The sequence below is a fragment of the Malus domestica genome, chromosome 08 (genome assembly GCF_042453785.1).
Source record: "Malus domestica chromosome 08, GDT2T_hap1".
Taxonomy (NCBI): Eukaryota; Viridiplantae; Streptophyta; class Magnoliopsida; order Rosales; family Rosaceae; genus Malus; species Malus domestica.
In genome coordinates, this window is record NC_091668.1 from 11,374,002 (window position 1) to 11,382,028 (window position 8,027).

The window sequence follows — 8,027 nt, forward strand, 5'->3', positions numbered from 1 at the left end:
TTGACGCACTTTTGATGACATTCATTGATAGAGCGTGAGTTTGCAGAAAATTTGGCATTTGATTCTACAATTTGAGCAGTCAGATTATTGGAATCACCGTCACTCTTCTACATAGCCATGACATGTGTGGCTTTACCATGGCTAGTAAATTGTTGTTGCCTGCATTTTATATATATCAATTTAGATGTCATTAAATGTCACAGGAAGACATAAATGGATGGAAACAAATTGTCTGTTTACAACTAGTTTGTTAGCAATACTCCTTCCAATTACTTACCCTTTTTCTATGTAACTACATTAGGAATGTATCATGGAAAAACCAAGTGTTGTCCAATGACTTGTCCTTGCTTTCCATGTGTAGATGATCAATTTAGATGTCATTAAATGTGAGACCAACAAAAATTAGATGGACTTGACTAATTTATGACCGCCTATTGTATGTATATGATGGCTTGTGAACAGTGGTATTCAGGCTATTAGGAACTGAGTTTGTAACTTCTTGTTCATAAAAAAAAAAATCCTTCCAAATCCTAAACATTTACTGTAATGACATTAAGAATGTGTTGTAATGGCATCAAAATGTTGAGTTCATATACTGTCACATTCAATAGGGCAAAAAAAAGTTGACGTTTTTGTATATGTGTGTGTTTATGAGCATTTATGAAGACCATTATCTGCCCTCGCGCAGTCTTGTCACGTTGGTCCTCAAGTAGCAAAAAAAAGTTTTTGGAAATACACAAGTCAGACAAAAATTAGTACTAAACAAACGCGTGAGCACTCTCACATCATTGTTGAAGAAATTGTAAAACCATTTATGTTCTAAAAAACGTGTACTCATCCCACTCCCACATCCACTATTGAAGACATTGTACAAACATTTATGTTCCAAAAAACATGTACTCATCCCAGCCACCCCCACAAACTTAAATAGGTGAAGCATTACCATAACCAAGGACATCATGTACAGCTACTTGAAGGATTTCTTGATCATTGGGCATCACAAGTTGGGCATAAAACTTCATAGAACTCCCCTTCATGTGCAACATGTTTCTTCCTAATTTCAACTTCCTCCTTAGTGTAGGTGCATGCCTTGGAAATCTTTATTGGATAAAATTCATTCAAATGTTTCATGTGTTGGATGCCGGATAGCAACTTGGTTGCCTCCGTCCTTAAGTCTTGGTATTTCATTTCAATAGTACTCAACTCCCCCACGAATATGTTGGATTTCCCCTTCCAAAAAAAGGTGTATACTTTTTAAAAACAAAATACACTATGTTGAGATATGTTTACCTAATGACACACGCTGGTAAAGACGGGTAACAGCACTTGGCTTTGGATGGGGCCCCTTCTTGCCACAATTTGATTCTTTCCTATGGGTGTATTCAGGGTGATTAGATGCTGAGATTTGAAGTTTGGTGTAGCCCTAACACAATCATAATTGGGAGTATTAAAGATTATGTGATTTGTTTTGGGAGTTGGGGTATTAATTGGAGGAGGAGTTATGGATATTGGTGTTTGGGATGGAGTTTTGGGTGTTGTTGTTGGTGTATTGATTTGGAATGGATGCAAATTGGGTTGTGTTGCCATGATTTAGTGTAGTTAGTGAAACTGCAGAGCTGAGAAGGTTAGGGTCGGTTGAAATAAGTGGAACATAATTAGGTGGGATGTAGCTGATAAGATGGCATTAAAATCCCTTTTTGAGAGTGTGTGTAAAAACCAAGGGATTTTGGTTTGCCACCTAAAATGATGCAGGTGGCGGCCTCAAAAAGATGCTATGTGGCATTGCTTGTCCAATAACAAAATTTTGTAAAATAAAACTAAGCTTACAATTATGTGAACCAATTCATCTCTTGCAATCCAAACCATTCATCTCTCGCAATCCACCAAAATATGAAAATTGGATAAAAATAAAGGTCGATAAACCCTAACGGCGATGACCATGAGGTCGTCAACTAAAACTTAAATCAGACATTTAGTTTTTATGACTCATATTTCTGCACGATGGGTTAAGGTTTTCGAGTTCAATCCTTCATACACATTGATTGCCCTTAGAGTTTAAGAGCGTTTCCAAGATTATTTGTACAATTTTTCCTTTTCAAATTTATCTTCTATTTCGTAAAAAACATTGTCATATCTTAGTTGAATTAGTATTCACGACCGTTGAGTTTGTTCCCCAGCCCAAGGTCGGCATATAAACCCGACCATATCGTACTAGATGTCATATCGACCGTCTCCATATTTTTTTCTTCATATTTGTGATAAAATTGCATTTCATTTTTACAAAATTGTGTTATTACACATGAAATGCCATGTGGCAATCCCATGATGCAGCCTCGTCCATAATTTTAGGTGGAAATGCAATTACGTGCTTGATGAAGAACATGGAAACTCATAGCCTCCCACGTGTTCAATTAGGTGGTTGGGAAGATGGGTGGGTGGGGGACTTTGACTTCAACATTTGGTTTTCCCAATGGGGACCCAATGATAGGCTCCCATCTCGATAAGTTGCGGGTTTTTTTTTATTTTTTATTTTGGGTCACAAACGCAGGCTTTAGTGTCATAACCTTTCACAATCATCATTCTAAAAGAAATAAACTGGCTACTTCATCATAAACACCCAGGTTGAGAAACCCAGTGCTGGGATACTTATTGTTCATAACCTTTCACAACCCATCAAATCATATATTGTCACAAGTATTCGTAATTTATAAATGCCGTTTAAAAAATTCTCTTTCAAATTATTTAACTTCACTCATCCCTAACAACAAATCATTTGGAAGAACATAATGAAAGCATCCCCAACCCTAGTACATTCTTCCACACTAAGTATAAAATTGTCCAAATTATTAAAGTTTACTTTCCAATTTCCTTTGTCTGATTCGGTTTCACTGTCTAACTTATTTGTTGAAGTTGGTTTCACAGTACTCCAACTTGCTCTAGGACAACATTGATCATAAACATTCATATCTTGTAATAAAGTATTCATAAATTGTCACTTGTTTGCACATAAGAGGTGGTTCAAAACACTGTGGTTCAAATTCATTCCACTTAACTGATCCATAACAACAAGTAACCAAGAATGAGATATTATATTCATCCGAAACAATGGAACTTGTGTTAAAAAAAATAAAAATATATACATCACCACATATTCTACAAAATACTACATGTTTTATCGACTACATGTTTACAAGATTACATCAACAACCATTGATTAATCGAACGCCGCCTACACATTGTGCACCTCATGCAACATGTCGACTACCATCCTCAATCGGAATGCAGGGATGTTTTAAGGCTTAATAAGATCGAGGGGAAGGCCGGCAGACAAGAACTCTATGACTTTTAAAGTGAAAATCCCGCAGTCCCCCTATGCTACCAACAAGTTTCAAAAACATTTCACACATAATTAAATCATTTAACTTAACTAACAATTTAATAAATTTTTAACTGACCCGTTGTCTTGCTGTGGAGCCCTTTGACTTACAACGTTGAGCCAAGGTCCATCCTTCACCTCAATTGACATGCTTCATAGGAGATCGGGCAACACATAAGAAGTTGGAGCTAATTTTGTCGTCGTTTTTCGAGAATGCGTTGTTGATCTCAAGGAATCATACACTATGATTCTCGAAGCTTTCAAATTCATCTCCACAGCAACTCAATGGTTATCGAGGTTAAGGGGCATGTACACCCTTTCAACATCGACCAGCCAAGACGTAGAAAATGGCTTCCTCTCCCTCCTCATTGTTTTCAAAAGGACATGTAAGAATATAGTGGACACTACAGGTTTCCCCCATGTTGATTTTTGAGTTGTCCTTTGAGTGTGGTTGCGCTCACAGTAGGTTTATACACCATCGAAGTATAAAGTAAAAGACATGTACATCAATTCTACTGCCCAAAATCACACTCAACATAACAATTGCACATATTTACATAAGTAACACATATTATGTTGAATATTTGACCAAAAACCAATCATTTGTGTTGGTGCTCAACATTGTCCCTACTATCCGAGCCTATTCGACATACTTCTAAAGGAGATACAACTGCAAATGAATATATTGCAATATAAATTTTGTAATTAAACTTTCACACCAATACAATCCCAACAGTATGGAAACACTACTTCAACAACAGGTTTTACGGACTTACATCAGTTGGCAGCAACCCTTCCATGTCAAAGAAGCGTCTCCAAAAGTATGTGTCTCCAACCGTTATATTCTCCAACTGGGCAACCAGACTAACAATGTAACAAACAAAAAAACAAATTTACCGTCATCATTCTAGTCATTTACTGCATATAAATTCCAAAGCACCATAAGCAAAACACAATGATCACTTACTTGTTACCGGCATTCTTCAATATATGAAATTGATAGTAATACTGAAGCACCTCGACCACACAAACTAATTCGATTGCTTTAAACGCCTCTCCCCTTTGCAGAACAAGCTCAATTGGCTCACTGTCTTGGAGTTTTTCACACTTTTTGAAGTCAAATGTCAATTTCATGTGACGCACCACTTTGTCTTCTTATTTGCCCCCTTTGGTGCCCCCAGTCTTTGCCACTGCCCTAGTGTACCAGACTTTCATCTTCGTTCCAGCATGCTCACCCTCAGGTGTGTAAATAGCAACATCATCATGATTGAACTTTGGACATCTGTGTGGTCGTGCGCTATCCTTTCTTTTACCAGTGCAAGCATCTTTCTCCAAGACATTCCCAGTTAACAGTCTCTACAAGGTCTTGAAAACCCACTTGATCCACACCTCTCATAACCTTATTCCTTATTGATCCTTCGGTTTCCCTTACTTTGCCTTCTTCACCCCCGTTTTACCACCCTCTGATTCTTCTTTCCTTTCATAGACACCATTTCATATAGCGCCGCAGCTTTAACTGCCATTTTTTCTTTTTTTACTTGTTCTTTACCTACTTTTTCCCCTCTTCATCATCATCATCATCTACATTTTCTTCTTCTTCTTCTTCTTGTTTTTCTTGTTTTTCTTCTTCTTTATTTACTTTTTGTTTTTCTTGCTCTTCCTCATCATCATTTTCTTCTTCTTCCTTATCCTTAACTTTATGTTCTTCTTCTTCTTTTCCCTTAACTTCCCTCCTGAATGCCTTCACCTCATTTGTCAACTTTTCCACTCTTCAACACATTCCTCTGAAAAGTATCTTTCTCGTGGGCCAAACGCCCGACTACCACCTTCAACTCCTTAATTTGTGACTTTAAGCTGACCGACATCATTTGTATTCAAAGTTAGGGTTTCCGGCATCAAGACATTAGCATCATCGCCCCATGTCCAATATCATGAGTTCTTCTTCGCTTCACTGGGCACTATATCCTGAATCTCCACGGTCTGCCATTTTTCACCAGTCATCAAAATTACATTTCTCTAAACAAGCTTTCATAAATATACAAAATAGTTCATCATTCTTCAAACAGATATTCAAATATCTTCACAAGTCCTCATAAGTTAATAACTTTTCAAATAAGGTCATACATCTTTACTCTCAGTTATGTACATTTCTCAAAACATGTATTCATAAACACTCGTAAACGTTCATTAGACTTCGAACAGATATTAAAATAGCTCCATAATACTTCATAAGTTCATAACTTTTGAAATAAGAGCATATCTATCGGCTCTTAGTTATGTACATTTGGACCTGTTCATGGATCGGTTGCTTATTCACTGTCAACCACCGAAGAATTCTTGGGATGGCTACCGGATCAATCATCTTGCAATAGCGTAGTGGCTTCTCCAGTTGAGCAATTTTTTAGTATGCCCACACATGCACGTACACTAAATTAGTGCTCATCACAATCACAACAATTAGACCCTTATTAGTACTCAATCAAACCAATAAGTTATAACTGAAAGGCATAACTAAACCCTTTGCAGCCCCATCCAGATCTCTGCCCCCGCTTACTTCCCTTCGCTTATTCCTCTTCATCCTCCTCATGTCATTTTGCATCACCATCCCCTATTCCTCTCCCTCTCCTAGCAGTAGTAAAATAAAGGTTGTCTTGTAGCTATTCGAACAATATCACACCCCAAGAATAAGTGTTGAACCTATCCATGTCATGTACAAGGTCCAAGTACTCTAGGTTCATACTCACAGTACTCTTTGCCCTTATCAACACACCATCGGCAAAGTAAACCAACCCCATCTTCAATGCAGCATCCTCATCCTCGCATTGTTTAAACGCCGTTTTAAGCTCGGCATATGTCATTGAAACCTTTTTTGTAGCTTTCTTGGGGCCAGTCTTCACTCTACCTTTCCTCTTCACAACCTTACCTTTACCTTTATCTCTACCCTTACCCTTGCTACTCTCTCCAAGAAAACCAAACTTCTGAGGAAAATACTTAATCAATAGCCTAATGTTGGAAGGCTCAACCTTTACATCATAGGGTTCATCACAACAAAGCCCCTTAATGAGGCAAAAGTCCTTCTTCGTGAACCTGGTGACCTCAGCCTATTAAATATGTGAGTCTGTCTATGTCCTTCACCTCTTGATTTGCCTCTCTACAAATCGACAATTCATGCACACACTCTCTAAGTGTCCAAAGTGTGAGGCCCTAAATTCAGAAAGATGTGCATCATTAAACTTGTGACGCAACACTTCTAGGACATGACTAGCTTGAGAAAGGTTGTTAACCCTTCCTCTATAAGATTCTTCATGTTTTGTTGCGAGTTCAACCCTCTGATTTTCCATCTCCTATACACAGAACAATACAACCATTCATCACAACCAAATTGAACAACATATACCCTAATAACAACCAAATACAACAATGTTTATCCTTGACACAACCTGTCAACAAATTATCATATCTATGCATTTACTTGACACATCTTGTAAACAAATTATCATAGCTATACATCTACTATGAACTTACTTTCATGAGTTAAGAAATAAAAAATTAATTCATAAAATTAACAAAGACTCTTTGACAAAAATCATTCCCAAGTGAACAATATATATTCAACCAAACATATTGAAGCACATATATCTTGCACACAACCTGTCAACCACAGTTCATAAACTTACATCTCACTAAATTTTTCGATAACTTTCACATCAACTAATTTCATCAACCCAGTTGCATAATTAACCATAAACCCTAAAAAATATATACAATTTTACATACATAAAATTATTTTCTGGGGTTCCAAATTTCCAAACTCACCAAATTTCAAATTTAGTATTCGGAATCAAGTTTGTTGTCAAGTTTTGCAGAAACAACCACTCTGAACCTACTCCAATCAAGGAACCACCGGATTTTTCCCGTGTAAACAATTGCTAACCCTCAAACCAAATATGGCTGAATGTCGAACTGCATTGAGCCCGGAGACAACAACCACACCAATACTCTGACTGGATTTCAAAATGAAATTTTTTTTTAATGCTACCAAAGTTTTTGAATGAACACGATTACGAGGTTAGAAGGAGATTTTTAAGAGGAGAAGAAATTTTTCTGGTTTCAATTGTTGCTTCTGATTTGAACTGTTGTTTTCATGGGAGGGAGGGGGAAAGTTTAATTCCCTATTTTTTAAATTCTCGCAGGTACCGTTTTCATTAACTTATGGGCCTTTCTCAACCCAGTTTGACACTAAGTCATTTATGATGGATTCGTTTTCAACCGCTTAAATTTAATCATACGAACCCCATTTCGTCTACACGTACTGTCTACAAAGCTCTGTTTGCACCTTAGCATTGTTCCTATCCTGATTGAAATATAGGGTCGATCTAATGGACTATAGTATGTCCATCAAGTCTAAGCACTTTTTATAGGCCTATTATTATCAACCTTTCTTTTTCGAGGAATGCTAAGGGATCATCTAAAAATGGGACTCTTTATGAGCTTTTGATCGTCTCACAGTTTAACGTTAATATCTATGTTAACATTATAAAATTTTGTGCCAAAAGCATGAGGTGGCTGAGAACCCATGTAAAGTCACACTTTTGAGAAAGTTCCCTTAGCATTTCTCTTCTTTTTATATTGGTAAAGAGAATATCAATGA